Source organism: Acanthaster planci, linkage group LG21 (genome assembly GCF_054643075.1).
Source record: "Acanthaster planci isolate LZ-2023a linkage group LG21, COTS_SCS, whole genome shotgun sequence".
NCBI lineage: Eukaryota > Metazoa > Echinodermata > Asteroidea > Valvatida > Acanthasteridae > Acanthaster > Acanthaster planci.
Window position 1 is genome coordinate 5,912,697 of NC_141797.1, and position 15,581 is coordinate 5,928,277.

The window sequence follows — 15,581 nt, forward strand, 5'->3', positions numbered from 1 at the left end:
AAGCCTTACAGCCCGACAGCCCTGCTTTTAGTTCTTGGTCTTTTGTTTGGTGCTCATGTTTGAAAAGTTAAGCATTTTGTATTACCAGTGATTTAAAATCGTGTGGGGGAGTTGCCCCCCCCCACGGTGGACACCCTACTGCATGCCCCACATGATCACTAAGTCCTAATTGGGCTTGTTTCATGGATTTCGAATCAAATTTCGTACAACAGAGATTTGCACTGAACAAAATAGCGAACACGAATTCGTGGGGCCACAAAAGTGTCCGACCTGCAAATTAAAAAAATAAAATTTCAAACTCATTTCAAGTTGAGCAAAATTTGGCTACGAATTTGATGTGATTCAAGCCAAGGAACTTTACGTTTCTGACTTCTCATTAATATGAGTGATTTTTGCCTGACGTACTCGAAGTAGCCGAAGTATCGAAAGGTTGATAGAAGGGATTATTCACCATACCTTCATCAGACTCACAATTCACTAACGAAGATCCTTGCGATTCGGTATCGTCTGTCACAACTGTTTGGGACATAATAGGGCATGCATGCTTGACTATTGCAAGACTGTCCTTTGAAGCTCGACTTTCACGCTCAACTAACGAAGATAATGTTTTTTGCCCCGTCAACATTGTCAAAAGGATGAGATCCTTTCTCAAATTCAGGCTGGCTGTCACTCGAACATGGCTGGACAGTGTCGTACTGGACATCTGATTGACGATGCTCCTTAGCACTACCTCTCCGGACTGGCAATACGTCGTAAGAGGCAGATCCAATTGTTGAGTACCGATGCGCCTCGGATGGTTCCCTTGGGGCTTGCACTGAACGCACATTGACTGGCTCGTACTCAGAAAAGTCAGAATACCTTGCGGCTGCCACTGGCACCCGCAGCTGGCAGTGGGTAACCGAGTACGGAACGACGACGGCGGCGTTCTGGAGATGTTCAACCGGTGCGCACGAGTTTGTCTTTGACTTCCTTTTGACAGCAGTTCTACCTCTCCTGTGCCTCTTCCGAAGGAGAATAACTACCGCCAACACAGAGAAAGTTGACACAAGGATTACCGGGATCACAACGGCTGTGAGGTTTTCAGGCGCAGTGCTCTGATTCACCACTGATATGGAGCAGATCCGCCTAACTCCCGAGAAGACCCCTGTACCAGAGACGGTGCAAACCAGGACCTGGTTCCGCAGATTCACTTTCTGAGTATGGATTTCGCTCCGCAGATGACTCCTTCCTTTGCCGTCCGCGTAATGAATAGGAGTGGAGCCCTCCAGGACTTGTCCAGTGCCATGGGTTGTCCAGTTCATTGTCACCGGCGGGTTGCCTTGAGCCGTGTCACACGTAGGATAGTCATCCTCTATTGAACAGACAGGGTTGTCTTGTGGGAAAAACTTGACCGATACCGTCACGTTACCGAAGCTCACGCTAGTGCTATTCTTCCACGTAGCAACGCAAACGTACTTCCCGTCGTCCAAAGTGGACGTGTTTAGTATTGTTAATCTATACGTGAAATTGCTAGCATCTTCATACATTTCCATCGACACACGGGAGCCCTTTATTTTCACTTTTTTGTTTTTTGTCAGGATTATGTCGGACTCACCAAGCCTCTGCCAAACAACCTTATCTCGCTGATCTGCTTTCGATACGGAGCAGTTCATCGACAAAGTCTCTCCTTCTATCACGTCAATGTATTCAACCGGTGGATCAGCATTGGATTTGTTAAGTGTCAGAGCGCCGGTTTCCCGTAGGGCGTTAATAAGGTAAAAGAGATGCAGGAGGAAGGAGACCCACTGAGCCGCCCTAAGCAGTGGTAATGACCCAGTCGAGACCGCCATCATTATCACCATCATCAAGGCAGATGGATCAATTCCTTACTGTAACTCGGATCATGAAGTCACGCTTTTCTGTGGAATGTATTTTGCCTTTTTAAGTTGGCTTACGACGATCCCCACAAGGCTCTTTCGCATCAAATCTTGCCAGGCCAACTTGGGTGATTTATAACAGCTTTTGTGAAGGACGAGGTTGTTCAGACTGACTGGTGCAAAATCAAGCTAAAAAGCTGATTGGTTGGCAGCCATGTATCCCTGCCAAATCACATGGTGATTTCGCCACTTCATTTTATGGGATGGATTTCCTGGAGGTTAACGGTTACTAAAATACCACACTCTCCCCTTTCCTGCTAGTGCCATACGATTTACAAATGATGTTTGCCGTGGTTTGGCTTTATATCCTGCAATACCAATGAGATATGTAGGCCTACTCAGTCATACGCTCAATGAACTCCACACCGGTTGAAGGCCTCAAATCTGAGCTTTACTCAGCGTAAATCATCTCGATGTTGTTTAGCTGTGAAACATTTCCTCTTTTCCAACATATTTTTCGTGCAATGGAGGTTCCACACTGCATTCTCAAGATCTCTGAGCTTGCAAAAAGAATTTAATTGAAACATCGATTTATTTGGACGGCCAGTTTGGGGGGTGAGGATATTTAAATTTCATCAAATTGTACCCAATTTCGATGGCTAAACAGATATATTAGTAAAGACTTGACACAATGAATTAAACAAACATACGAAGTTCAATTTTCGTTTCAGCGACAGAATTGTTTTCTTCTTTCTGGTTTCGTTTTGAAAACGATACAATAATTATACGACTGTAACAAACACAATGACATCCTGGTTTCGTTTTGAAAAGTGAAACACTTATCCCTTGATTTTGTAACAAACACAAGAAAGCAAAATGATATATATATTTTTTAATAGTCCGACGCATCAACAGCAAAATTGCATGGCTACCACTATGCAGGCGAGTGATTTTGTGCCACGCGCATAAAGGCGGATGCCCTGTGGACCAAAAAAAGGGAACTGCCCTTGGAATGTAAGGCAGCATAGGACCGACTCTGGCGTAGCAGACGGGAGTTCCAACAAATATATTGTTGCGCACCCGCAAATCTTGGAATTCTAGCGCCCACTAGTTTTACTCGTTCTCGGTGCTTGCATTATCTCCGGGTCTCTTATTTAGCTCACATTTGCAAGCACGACTTTTGTCATTGTAAAGTGTATAATTCAGTGGCTTTAACGAAGTCATTAAATGATATCGGGATTGAATGTGAAAGGTACGACAAAGCATTCCTGCATAAAATCGAAAGCCATGGGGGGTCAAACAATCTTTTAATAGCGGCGCTATTCAGAGTAGAAAGTGTGGCACACACAATTCCTGAATTTGAATTTAACAATGGTCAATGTGTTAAGAGTAAGCCTGTCAAAAAGAGCTTCTGATCAGGGAAATTGACACAAGAAAAAAATTCCAGGGAACACACAGGCTAAAAATATTGGATAAAAAAAGGAAAAGACAAACACATTCAATTGAACAAAAGGGACACTTTTACAGAAATGTACTGCCACATCCCGTTGTACGCCACATTTCATTTCTTTTTTCACTCTGTTCATAGGACATGGTACCTTTCATGCTGAACAAATCTTTTTCTTTTTTTGTGATACCCCAGCCTGTGACTCATTATATATGCCGGGGCATGTTCTGCCATGAATTCAAAGAATCTAGCCCAACGGAAGAGTAAACCCACATTTGCCAAGCCCAGGCCCGAACCATTCGACCTCCAAATTTCCAGGGACTTTACTTTTTCCCCAAACGGTTACTGGTTGTGGTTCCTATCTCGTGTACGATAGATAGCATGCATATAAATGTTTTCACAATTCGTTTTGACCATAAAATCCAGCATAGGCGTCCGGTATATTGTGTGAGGATCCTCTTTCCTGCTTATGTTAACTATAAAGAAGACAAGAGAACAGAAACCGATGAAGGAGATAGAACTTACGACTGCGTAATTACCATCCAGGATTGTTTACCACCCGTCTATAAAGCCACTGCCCAAAGCCACTCACTTGGACATCCTTATTCCTTATTACACATAGATGACTAATGATTCTTTCAAGCCTTCGACAAAATAATGAATAATGCATACCACCGAGGCCGCACTCTGTCGAGACTGTTGGGTCCTGTTTAGGGGGAAATCATACGTACACTCCCAATTCTAAATATGAAGAGAGGATCCTTTTCTCCTGGAAGTCATTCGGTTTTATTTGCATGTTTGACCACCAAGTTACTGTTGCAATCATTCCCTAGTGTACAAGTCGATGGTTATTGGTTGCTTGGAAGTTTCACCTACGACCGTGAAATCGGCCACTGCCCATATAACAGCTTGAGAGACGCCTTCAGCGATTGAATCCCATCTGTTATCTGCATTAGTCGATTGAGAATTTCACAGTCATTGTTTTTTTAAGTAAACTTCCTTGTTGCGGTTAGCAGTTGATTTGAATTGTACACAATCATTACTGAGGAATATATTTGTGATGAATCTGCACTCTCCTGGTTGATATTTTGCCCTGCATACACTTTCTCTTTCATATTTGTTCTGTAGCCCCCTCAATAGTTTTTTTAAACCAGGCTCAATCTGTCCGTTTGTTTCGATTGCCTGTTAGTTTGACTGAAACAATTCAAGTAAAATTTGATGCTGCTATTTTTGTATGTATAGGTGATAACAGACACGGAACCCCACTTTCAAGGTATTTTACCAGAGACTTCAGAAACGAGAGGCAACAGATGACACCATTTGTTACAGTGACCTGCAATATAGAGTCATGTGCAATATTATTTCAGAGGTGCAGTGAACTGATATTAAGTGAAATTTCCACTCATTGGTATAAACAGTGCACTACACCCACGGTTTCTTTTCAAAAAGAGTGTCTGGCCGCCTGGAGGGATTGTGGAAATATAGGCCCGGATCACCTGGGTTTGGGGGCTTCCATCCAAGGGTACGGTAGAGCTGATTGAACAATGGACAACGGTCCCCACAGCCCGAGAACGGTAGAGGAAAGTCCGCCAGCAGACTTGGGGATTATCACTTTTCAAGGGGTGAGGTTTTTGATTGTTTTTTTTTCTTTGTGCGAATGATAAAAATTGTAATTGGCCAACACACCAAAATTTGAAAAGAAATGAAAAGAATTCGGTCATGACTATTTTTTTAAATTGTTTTCTTTTGCTTTTGTTAGTTTGAGAAACTCGAGTAGTGTCAGGTTGTATGTTATGGAGCCTTGAACTTTGTTGATTATACACTGTTTCAATGGGCCTTGAAGGTGAGTTGCGATAGTTTGAGATTAAAAATAGAACATGACTCCGGCCCAGCTGCCAAGAGTTAGCGCTTCGATCGGAATACAAGCTTGTATATATGGGCTTTCAATATTATGATGAACCATTTCCTTGTTACTGAATGATCTGGAGGAAATATTTTTTTTCTGGCAGTTCATGTTGCACTTTTTAAGCTATTATGAGTCCTCTTGTTCCCTGACAAACGAAACTGTACACAAAGCACGGGAACTATCAACGGGTGGCGGGCAATGGGTGAAAACTAACAGGATGGTTCTTTGATGGACGAACAACCTGCCTAGTCACGGGACGAAAGAAATAGGGGAGGGAAGAGGAAAGGTCAATTTTGTTCCAACCTTCAAAAGTGACCCTTCCACCGTAAAAGGTTTATTGTCAGGTAATGGTAACAAGTACTTTGACTGTTACATTACCTTGACTGGAAACTCCAACTGGAAAGTTTTGCTACTCAGACCAGACTATCACAATACAACACATCTTTTTAAAGGCGTAGTGTCCGCCTTAAATACCCGATCCGCCAACATGCCACTGTTCACAAACCACAGGAATGATTTTGTCAGAACGGCACCCAAATACATTATTACCCAAATCTTCACAGCGACAATTAGGACAGGAAAGAAATACCCTCTCAGATTATAGATCGGTTGCTTGTGCATCAAACTTATACAAGTTATGATGATGCGCCTTATCACACTGATTATCGCGTGAACTATTAAGGCACTACAGGTTTCTGGATGAATCTCCCAGATTCGATGTCATTCAAATGCACTAATAACTTATTAAAAGCTACATCTACAAAGAAAAAAGGGACGTTCTTATCCTTTTATGATTTTACTACTTATACATTTGCTCTACACATCCAAACACACCCTTGACTGCATCAGCAAAATTTCACATTTGCAAAGTACACTAAATTTGCCATTTTTGCAAGTCATATTACTAAAACTTTGAGTCAAATGAGTAGGCACTATAAAATCTCAATGCACTGTAGGCCTATTGTTTCGTTTTTTGGTATAGGCTACACGATATATTACACTAAAATACTTTTATAAGACCTTTTTCAACTTGATGTGTACAAGGATTGGAAAATATCAGGCCCATATTTTTTGGTCCCTTGAACGTGTCCATCACAGATATTACTTTTCACATGATTCATGAACTTGGAGCCTCTAATGTTATGCAACTCCGTTTTTATCCTGTGGTTGTTAGTTCTCGGTGCCAGAGAAACAACCTTACTGTATGCATAATTCAGAAATATATGGAGCTAAAGCTATAAACAGCCATTGAAGCATTTAATACGATACTTGACCTTAAATGGTCGACATTATTATGTATTCTGAAGCCTTCTGTTTTTTAAAAAAGGTTTGATGTTACCGGATAAGAATTACAGAACGGTTAAACGCAAAATAAAACAAAACCACAGTAGGTTATAGAGAAGTCATTACTTTTCTGATAGCAATGCACAAAAAACTAAATAACAGAATTTTAAGGGTTGTAATACGGACAAAACGCACGCAAGTGAACATTTAACGAGAAAAACGAGAACATAAGCATTTTTTTCGATTACATCCTGATTAATTCCGTCGTAGTTAGAATAATTATTTGTAATGAAATTAGAAATTAAAATCGTGCAATTTCATGACTTACATGACGCAAGGTGAGAAATTGCTCGTGGAAATACATAGTGCAACACCGAAACTGCATTATAAAAATTCAGGACTGGAAAAACATGAACAGATTTATAAGTAAGTCAACACCTTGAAAAAGTGTGCCAAAGTCGGTCTAGCATCAGGCCCATTGCACACACAATTGCAAGCTTTTAGAAATTTCCAATAAACGCTGAAGTAAACCAATATAATATAAAGGTTAGGGCTCAGGGAAGGAACTATTTTTGTCTAAATTTAAATGTTCTACGCGGATACTAGTACTACAAAGACATTGGCGACCATAAATTAACTCATTCCTCAAACGTTTACAATTCACACGCAAGACGAGATCATGCAGGGTCCATACGCGGTCCTCGAGCGAACTTTGAGGGTCGGTCGCTAGCCCTTCGCACGTGACTTTTAACTTTCGCCACTTGGAATCTAGTAGAGGACTTTTTTTTTAGTTTTTTGTGGGGGGGTTATAGCATGGGGGGGGGTAATGGCTGTCTATCCCACCTCCCTACGGTAGAACCACACCTGGTGGGTCACCAGTTTTTAGACTGGAATGAAGTAATTGTGTCTGACTCTACTCAATCACAAAGCTCAGACCATGATGATGCTCGTTGTATTCTACAGTGTCTACACGTGTAGCTGTTTTGCAGAACGTACAATTGAATGTATATTCTCTCCATATTAAATTATACTTGCTGCAATGACGGCTACTCGTGCAGGATACAACGAACATCATCGTGGTCTGAGCTGGTAATTATGCCAAACGGATTAGAAAGAGCTCCTTGAATTAATTTTACACAGGCTATTTTATGCTGTATGACTAATGGGTCCGAACTGCTCATTTCAAGAAGACTCAGTCCCTTCGCCAGTGATGTCTAGGTTACCCACTGCAAAGTTCTGAGTGACCTATCTTTTTAAAGCTTTGAGTCATTGTTCTTGCGTTTGCTAGGCTTTTTGTCTTGAGGTTGATATTTTGGATTGTCCACGGTCCCAGCGGCAGTCTGGCATTCATCATACGAGGACCCAAACATTTTATCCCCGGGAAAGACCTTTGTTTCACATGCAGAACCTGCTCTGTCACCGATGCTGAGCATTTGTGTGGTCGTGTGCGAGATACCTACCCGGTCGTTCCTGTCTCCTGTTGTCCGCGTTGCCCTGCTCTGATTCCCTGTCCCCCTCCTGTCCCTTTGCCATGTTTTCTTTTTCAAAATGCAGAACAGACACGTAAAATAGATAAAACATGAGAACCCCACAACGGTTGCCCAATGGGTCCAAACAATGACGAACTCCGTATGATGCACTTCGGGGGCCGCAGAGATTCGCGATGTAGACGTAACTGTGTTACCTCTTGGGAGAATGGGTTCCGTGAGTTCGGCATTTGCGGCGTCAAGACCTTGTGTGGCTGAGACAGTCCCTGCACTTGCAATGACAGAACAGGTCTGGTTCCTGCCCGGAAAGGCAGGACTCGTGATCGTACAAATCAGGACCTGATTCTGCATCTCCTGACTGACAGATAGTGATCCCTGGACCCACTGTCGTCCACTGGGATCCGTGCGGTTCGTGGCACTCTGGACGGAGAGTACTCGGCCAGTATCTTCTATAGTCCAGGTGATCTTCACTCCGGAGTGAGCTTGCTCGGTCTCACAAGACACCGAAATTCCATTGGCAGAATCCAGTGTTAACATACACTGAGGAGTGCCGTTTGAAAAGTTTATAACTGATACTACAATAGGATCAGTAGCATTCTTGATTACCGCAGGATTACTGACACTTAATCGCCATCTTGCAAAACAGAAGTAAAATCCATCATCGGAAGTGTCTACTCGATTTATCCGAAGAGAATAGCTGCAGTAATTCATTTCATCTTCGGTGAAGTCGGCACTCCTCGATACAGCGACACGACAATCGTTTGTTGTCAGATTTAGGTTGTACTGTAAGTTTTCTGTGAAATAAATATCTTGGTTTTCAACCTTTTTCCCCCACCACACTCCTTGTAATAAATCCGTCGAGACTGAGCATTGCAGCATTAGTGTTCCACCTTCCACAACATTGACAAATTCTGTTGTTGGCATACCCGCGCCATTTGTCAACATCACTGCGCCGTCTCCCAAACCTGCGCTCCATGCGACCATCGTTGACAAAAAACACACCGAGACAGCTTCAACAAAAGGCAGAACAATAACCGGTTGGTATTTAGGTGTCATATTGATAGTTTTGTTACCAAATGGTTGCAAAGAAGAAACGGTGTCAAATCGATCTTGGCGTCGTTTTTATCGAGAAAAGAATAGTTGACATTGGCGAAAACGTTATCAGGTATTTTAAACTGTCCTTATAAATCTTTCCGGAAGGGTCTATAACAGAGAAATAACGTGTTTGCCCAGCTTAAAAGACAAATATAATTTAGCCTTCAACTTGTATGGGCGGCCAAAGTTTGCAGAAATATCACCTTCGTGTGGGTTTTCAATTTTAGGTTCAATTCGTTCAAAATACGTGTAGATGCTTGTCTCATTGACTTTAAATAGGGTTGTATTTTCTTTCAGTATTTATTAGAATGTATATTATTATCTAGTGTTCTGATAACTTCGTGGAATTTTTACTGAACACTTGCTGAAATGTTCTTTACTTTTGTACCTACGGCCAACCATAGTCGATTTCAAAAGGACAGAAGTCATACGACCTCGGTCAAAATAAAAGTATAGTCAGGCCCATTACGCGTATTGCTAACCACCTGCCACCGAAGTGCATCACTGTTTATTTCTCAGTTTCATTTCCTGGTTATTGTTTCTTAATATAGAACATGCTGGGTTTTTTCTGTTACATGTATTATGTGGTCGTATGACTCCGCTGTACTTTGGTTGCACGAGGGAATAAAAATATGTAGGCCTACTTTGCTTAAAGTCATCATTTCCAGCTCCCCCCCCCAAGAAAATAACAACTGACGAATAATAGTTGAAAATAATACTAGGTTTAAATATATGCATAGAACTAGACTTCCTATGACTTTGTTCTTCCTTGCAAGGGGTCAATCTTGATACAGTGAAAATATTACAGTTCCAACGATGTGCCATAAGACGGATTTTTTAAGATTGCAGTTGGTAGTTTGTTCTTAACTCAGCTAACCGCAGACCAGCGTTGACACAACGCCTGACGCGAGAGGTTAAATTTGTTGGTTGTAATGTGCGACATTGCGGGCTGCTGTGTAACTAATGGGAACGTTTCCGAAATGCTGAATTCAGGCCGAATTGATGTGTAATTGAGATCCTAGGATATCTTTTGTTTCCGTTCCTTTCTGTTCCGTTTCGTTGTTTTGTTTTGCCTCGGATAAATACAACAATCATTGCGTTTAAACTTCATCAGGTTAGTTGTTTGGTACCCTTCTTTAGATTTTGAGTATTTTTGTTGCCTCAAAGAAACATGAGGCACAAATGACAAAACGATGGACCAGTGTAGTCTGGCCACCAGGACACCAATAAACTGGATTATGAACCATGTAGGCCTATTCACCCTCAGTCATATTCTTAGTCCTGTGACTGGTTATCGCTATTTCCATACACATCAGTGTTATGTTTCCTCTTCTCAGGGCCATGCTGGTAATGCTATGGAATATTCGTATATGATTCCGCCTCCTCCCTCAACTTGTCGTGAATTATGTCGTGAATCTCAACTTCGCAACTGGTGCTTCTGAATGGTCTCCAATGCGCCCAGTTCAGAATTGGGCCACCCACCACTCTGTGCGTTTTTTGTCAAATGTCTTTCTTAGTTGCTACAAAGTCTTGCTACCAGCCTCATAAATTGGGATTATCAACTATTTCCTGATCAAAGTCATCATCCACCGGAATCTTTTCAAGTCTTAAGCTCATATTGTCACTCCCAACACGTCGGTGCTGTTTGTACAGCACAGCTGTTGCTGCTTTCGACACGTTTAAAAATGTTGTTTTCTTCCTTTGTCTCCTGGATGACAGGATCATAAAATTATCTCCATCTGAGCTGTCCAACTGGTATTTCTGAATGGTCTCCAATGCGCCGATTTCATGATCGTGCCACCCCTCCCACTTCACACGATTTCTTTGATTTCTCGTTTCGTCTTAGGTCGGAATTTGTTTTGGGATTTTAAGTTTCTTTCTAGCACCTTTCTTACGTTTGGAGGATGCAAATAACCAAATTATCAGTGGAACTGAAATCATGACAAGGCTGGAATGTGTAATATTTTGCGTCCCTGTCGTTACATTTGTTGTGAGGCCACGCGGCTTACAGTGACTGGAAAGGAGGGGTGGATAAAGCATCAGGCGGACAGGTGTCACTCCACACCCGTATAAGGGACCTGCATCCAAGGGTTGGAAAATTGCTTAAAAATATCAATCCCATAGGGATCCTATTTTGCGTGCAGTGCACGGTTGACACTGCAAAGAGATTGAACAGCATCACCAACGACGACAACTGCATGCAGTAACCCCCCCCCGCGAACAAAAATTTTCCCACCCCTCCCAGCAGGAATACTAGATCTGTCCCCTTGCGTTTCCAGTAAATGAAGAACTGCTCACTGTATAAACCAAGGCTGGAGCTAGTTTTCACTCTTTCAGTTTGGCTTTTAGCAAGCTACATTAGTTATAAGTAACACTAATTGTACCGGTACTTTCTAGTAGAAGCATACAAATCAACAAGTAGGGCACACCTACTGGGTCCTTTTTACAGACGTCCCTTGTGGCTTGGGCGATGTTTAAAATGTTTTAATTCACGGTAATGTTGCAAGAATTTTAGCTTATTTAACCCAGTTTGGAGGACTCAATTTATCAGGAAGATGGAACATGAAAAGAATTTATGTGTTGTCTACTAGGTTCGATTAATATTAGAAGCCTCGAAAAATAGTAGCACCCTCACGAAAAATAATGTCCTTAGTTCCGAGGTTTCGGTGGGCAACCCATTTGGTGATTTGACGCAATTGTTGTGGCACCATTCGTTTGGAAAAAGCAAATTCTACACAAAACCTGACATAATCTGTGGCACTGGCTCATATTGACTATCAGATTATTAAATAATTGATAACTGGCAGAACAGTTTGTTAGTCTCCCAGCGCCCACATAAGGCACTGGGAGGGGAAAGGTACGAGGTAATTCTTATACCCAGCAAGAAATGAGACCGAGGGGTACCCCCCCATATGTCCAATCCCTATACACATTCCAGACTATTGTTGCTTAACACATCCCCCCAAGATGTCTGAAAGGAATCCCCAGATTCCTGCGAGACATTCATCGTACTGATTCCATTTGAACAATAAAAAGGGTCAATCTTTCCATGAGCGAGAAACACGTGCGCACTGCAAATACCCTCGACGACTACGGGTTGCAGTCATTGATCTCCATCACAAAGACTGGATAGGACACGGCGCCCTCTTTCTTGTGTCTGCACGAGTTTCATCGGTGAGGGATTGAAAGTTTGAATTGGGGTCGTCACACCAGACCGGCGCGCGTCCGACACATATGTTGCGCACGGGAAATAAGTCCGGCTGAAGAACTCGTTGCTCCAATTTTGCTTTCTTTGAAAAGGGGAAATTGCCGAAAAAAATTGTTTGGAATTGCACGGCCGTTAGATGTCTTCATTTCGGACTTTTGATAACTGTGCAGGTGGACCTGGCTTTCAGTCCTAAATTTCAGTTTTCTACACAAATATAATACCGATCGCAATAGGCAAAACCAATGTGAAATCGATTTTGAATACATGTGCTCTGCTTATATGCAGGAGTTTTATTTATGACCCTACATTATTTTCACAGATCGGTTTCCAGTCAAATTTCTGAACCCTACGTCTTTTTATTAGTGGGATTTTTTTATTGGAAACTATTCAATTTATATGCCATTCAATTCTTTCATTGACATTATTTGTTTTATTTATTCATCTTTATGTGTAGAATTCCAAGAAATAAACACTCGGGGACTGAGGCGTACTCTGCAAAGACAATAATTTGTGGAAGCCGTGGTGTCGTATTTGTCAGGAACACTACCTACAAGAGTGCGTCCATGATGAGGTTATGCCAGGAGCAGTTCAAACAGTTTTTTTTTAAATCTCGGTTAATCTGTTATTATTCATTTTTTCATATAATGGGTATTGTTGCTATTTTTTAAACAAACCTTGAATAAAATAGCTTGATTTGGATTTCATGAGCAAGTTTCCAAGTGTGAAGGATATCACGATCAACTACAATCAAAGTGATCTTGCTTGTGCGTAATGTCCTCACTCTTGCCCACGTGTGTGGTCAGTTTAGTCGGTCTATTATGCCTGTGGTTAATGTCCGTGCTCATTTAGTTTAGAATACAACTCTTGATAACTTGGCCCTGTTACAAGTGCTAATTCAATGTGTCTGTTAATTTCGGTTGCATGCGTTTTATATTTGACACGATCGTTTTTGTATAAAAGTGATGATGACAGGACAAAGGGAAACCCACTTTCAAATTATTTTATCCGGGACACCCAAAAGAGGGCCAACATGTTCCATGGTTTGTGATTCAGTGGATAGTATTTTGCTAGTACAGTGTTATTCAATAGAGTGCAGTGAACTACTTTGAACACGTGAAGCTCCAGAAATGTCGGTTTGGGGCTGGAATTAGTTCACTGCACCCCAGAGAGTTGCGATGGTTGCAGAATAGAAATAGAATATGACTGCAGCCCTGCCCAGATGGAGCACTTGGATCAGAATCAGAGCGCGTAAGGAGTGTTCAATATCATGCTGAACCATTTTGGTCAGTATTTCCTGGTAACCGGGTCGTTTGGAGAAATTGTTTTGTGTTACACATTTTTTGGCCATGTATCCTCGCTTCCTGACACATGAAACTTCATACAGAGCAATATCAACGGGTAGCAGTTTTCAGAGCCTAAATAAAGCCTGAGAGTAAAGGGTCATTCAGTGAGCTTCTGTACCCCTCGCGTGGCCTGCCTATGGGGATTTTACATGGGGACGTCCTATCACGGTCGATAATTTTTGAAAGAATGATTCCTAACTGAAACCACCAAACACGCTCATGTCGGGATTTTCCCTTTGTCCTCGCAGAGTAACATTGAGGAAACGTCACCCGAAAATGGTGTCACAGTAGTTCCATTTTTTTTTTTTTTTTTGCTTGTTATCTTGTTCTTTACTTACCTTCAGCAGAATAGTTGATTCCAAAAGTTCATTGTTCAGACTCTTGTATTACAGTTCCCCCTTTTCTTTCACTGTCTTTTGGCCATGAGTTGCCTTCATGTATATTTATTGTTCCCTTAGTTCAGTGATAGTACGCACCATGATCTCTTTTAGTGTAGGGTCACCAGTCCAGCTGCACATTTTCATTTAGTTCGATATTGTTAGGCTAATTAATGATATAAGAGTTTTTGTGTATAGGTGTAAGAAAAGGCTCATCCTCCTTTGTGCGTAGCTGTAGGGAAAAAACCTTTTTTTGGGTAGATTCAGAGGGAAGTAGTGTAATGCAAGTAGATCAGGTTGCTTGCAGATAGAGAGGATGTATGTTGGATTGCCACTTGCTAAGAAGTAGGTTGTAGTCTGTGCATCAGCCAACACAGTTATCTGGTGTTGGAGCCGTAAACAGTTTAACTTTTAAAAGTTTGATAAAAGTGGTTGACACTTGCCAACGTTTTACCGTTTGGCAAAACTACATTAATTTAAGAACTCGTTGGGAGTTTGGTAGCAGGGAAGACTCAACCTGAAAGAAACACCTGAAAAAAACTCGTAAGTTTTAACTTTTCGAAAAGATTTAATTTGTTTACAAGCTTAAGTTCATTACCTGATATAAAATTTCTAAGGAGAAGAAAACCTTATATTGGTTGAATTGTACCAACGTATCAATCTATGCATTTCTCTTACTGTAGTAGATTTCCCGAAGTATGTGATTTGCTGTACGGTTTATGTTGCTCTAAGATAGATATTTTCGAGAGGTTCGATTTCTCTTTATATTAATTAGATGTCCACAAGATGGAAAAACTCGTTGGCTGTGGTCACTGACAACCACCTCACACAGATGACGGCCTATGAATAACTGGAGGAAAACCTTGCAGAGGAAGCATCTAACAAGAACACATCTGTGAATCTGCAGTGTGACTCAGGACCAAAGATTTGAATGATCATTTTGTGTATGTTGTAATTTAAAGAACAGAGATTAAAGGTAATGTTTTAAGTAAAGAGAGAAATAATTGTACTCTGGAAATGTACGACAAGAAAAGAACAAAAGAAAAGGCCTTGTAATCTTAGGTTTTATTACGTGAATTTATTCACTATTCCATCTTTGTAAGACGAGGATTTCTGTCTGTGAAAAAGTAATCGGAGCCAAAGTCTTTCAACCAGACAAAACACATTTTGATTTTGTAAATAAATTGTAAATTTTGCAAAAGTTCCAAAGTGGAGTTCAGTTTTTACATTCCTTTGAATTACTTGTCCCGGCATTGACAGCTGGGTAACGACCTCTCAGTTCTGGGAGTATAAATGAGATTGTACAACGTTGCAAAGCTTGAACTACCTGCAGTCGATGGACTCTAGATTCAGTAGAGTTGACCTGATGCAGTTCTTGTCAGCAAAGGTTAGATTATACATTAGAATCTTTTGTCAAAGCAGGTTAATGTTTAAGTTTATTTCCTAATAAATTACCAAAAAAAAAAGATATTTTAATCTGTTACTATTTTGGCTTTTATCGAAAGACTACCATTAAGTATAATCCCGTACCTGTTCATTTGCATATAAGTCCACCAAAATGCACTGTTCTTCATGTGT

The 15,581-nt window shown here is 41.2% G+C and overlaps 1 long non-coding RNA gene across 1 annotated transcript; it reads left to right on the forward strand.

Moving 5' to 3' along the window:
- The first annotated feature begins 4,777 nt into the window (after positions 1–4,777).
- On the forward strand, positions 4,778–12,990 carry LOC147795730 (uncharacterized). Its single transcript, XR_015423645.1, has 2 exons — positions 4,778–4,925; positions 12,738–12,990. It is a non-coding gene; the product is annotated as an uncharacterized LOC147795730 (long non-coding RNA).
- The last annotated feature ends 2,591 nt before the right edge of the window (positions 12,991–15,581 follow it).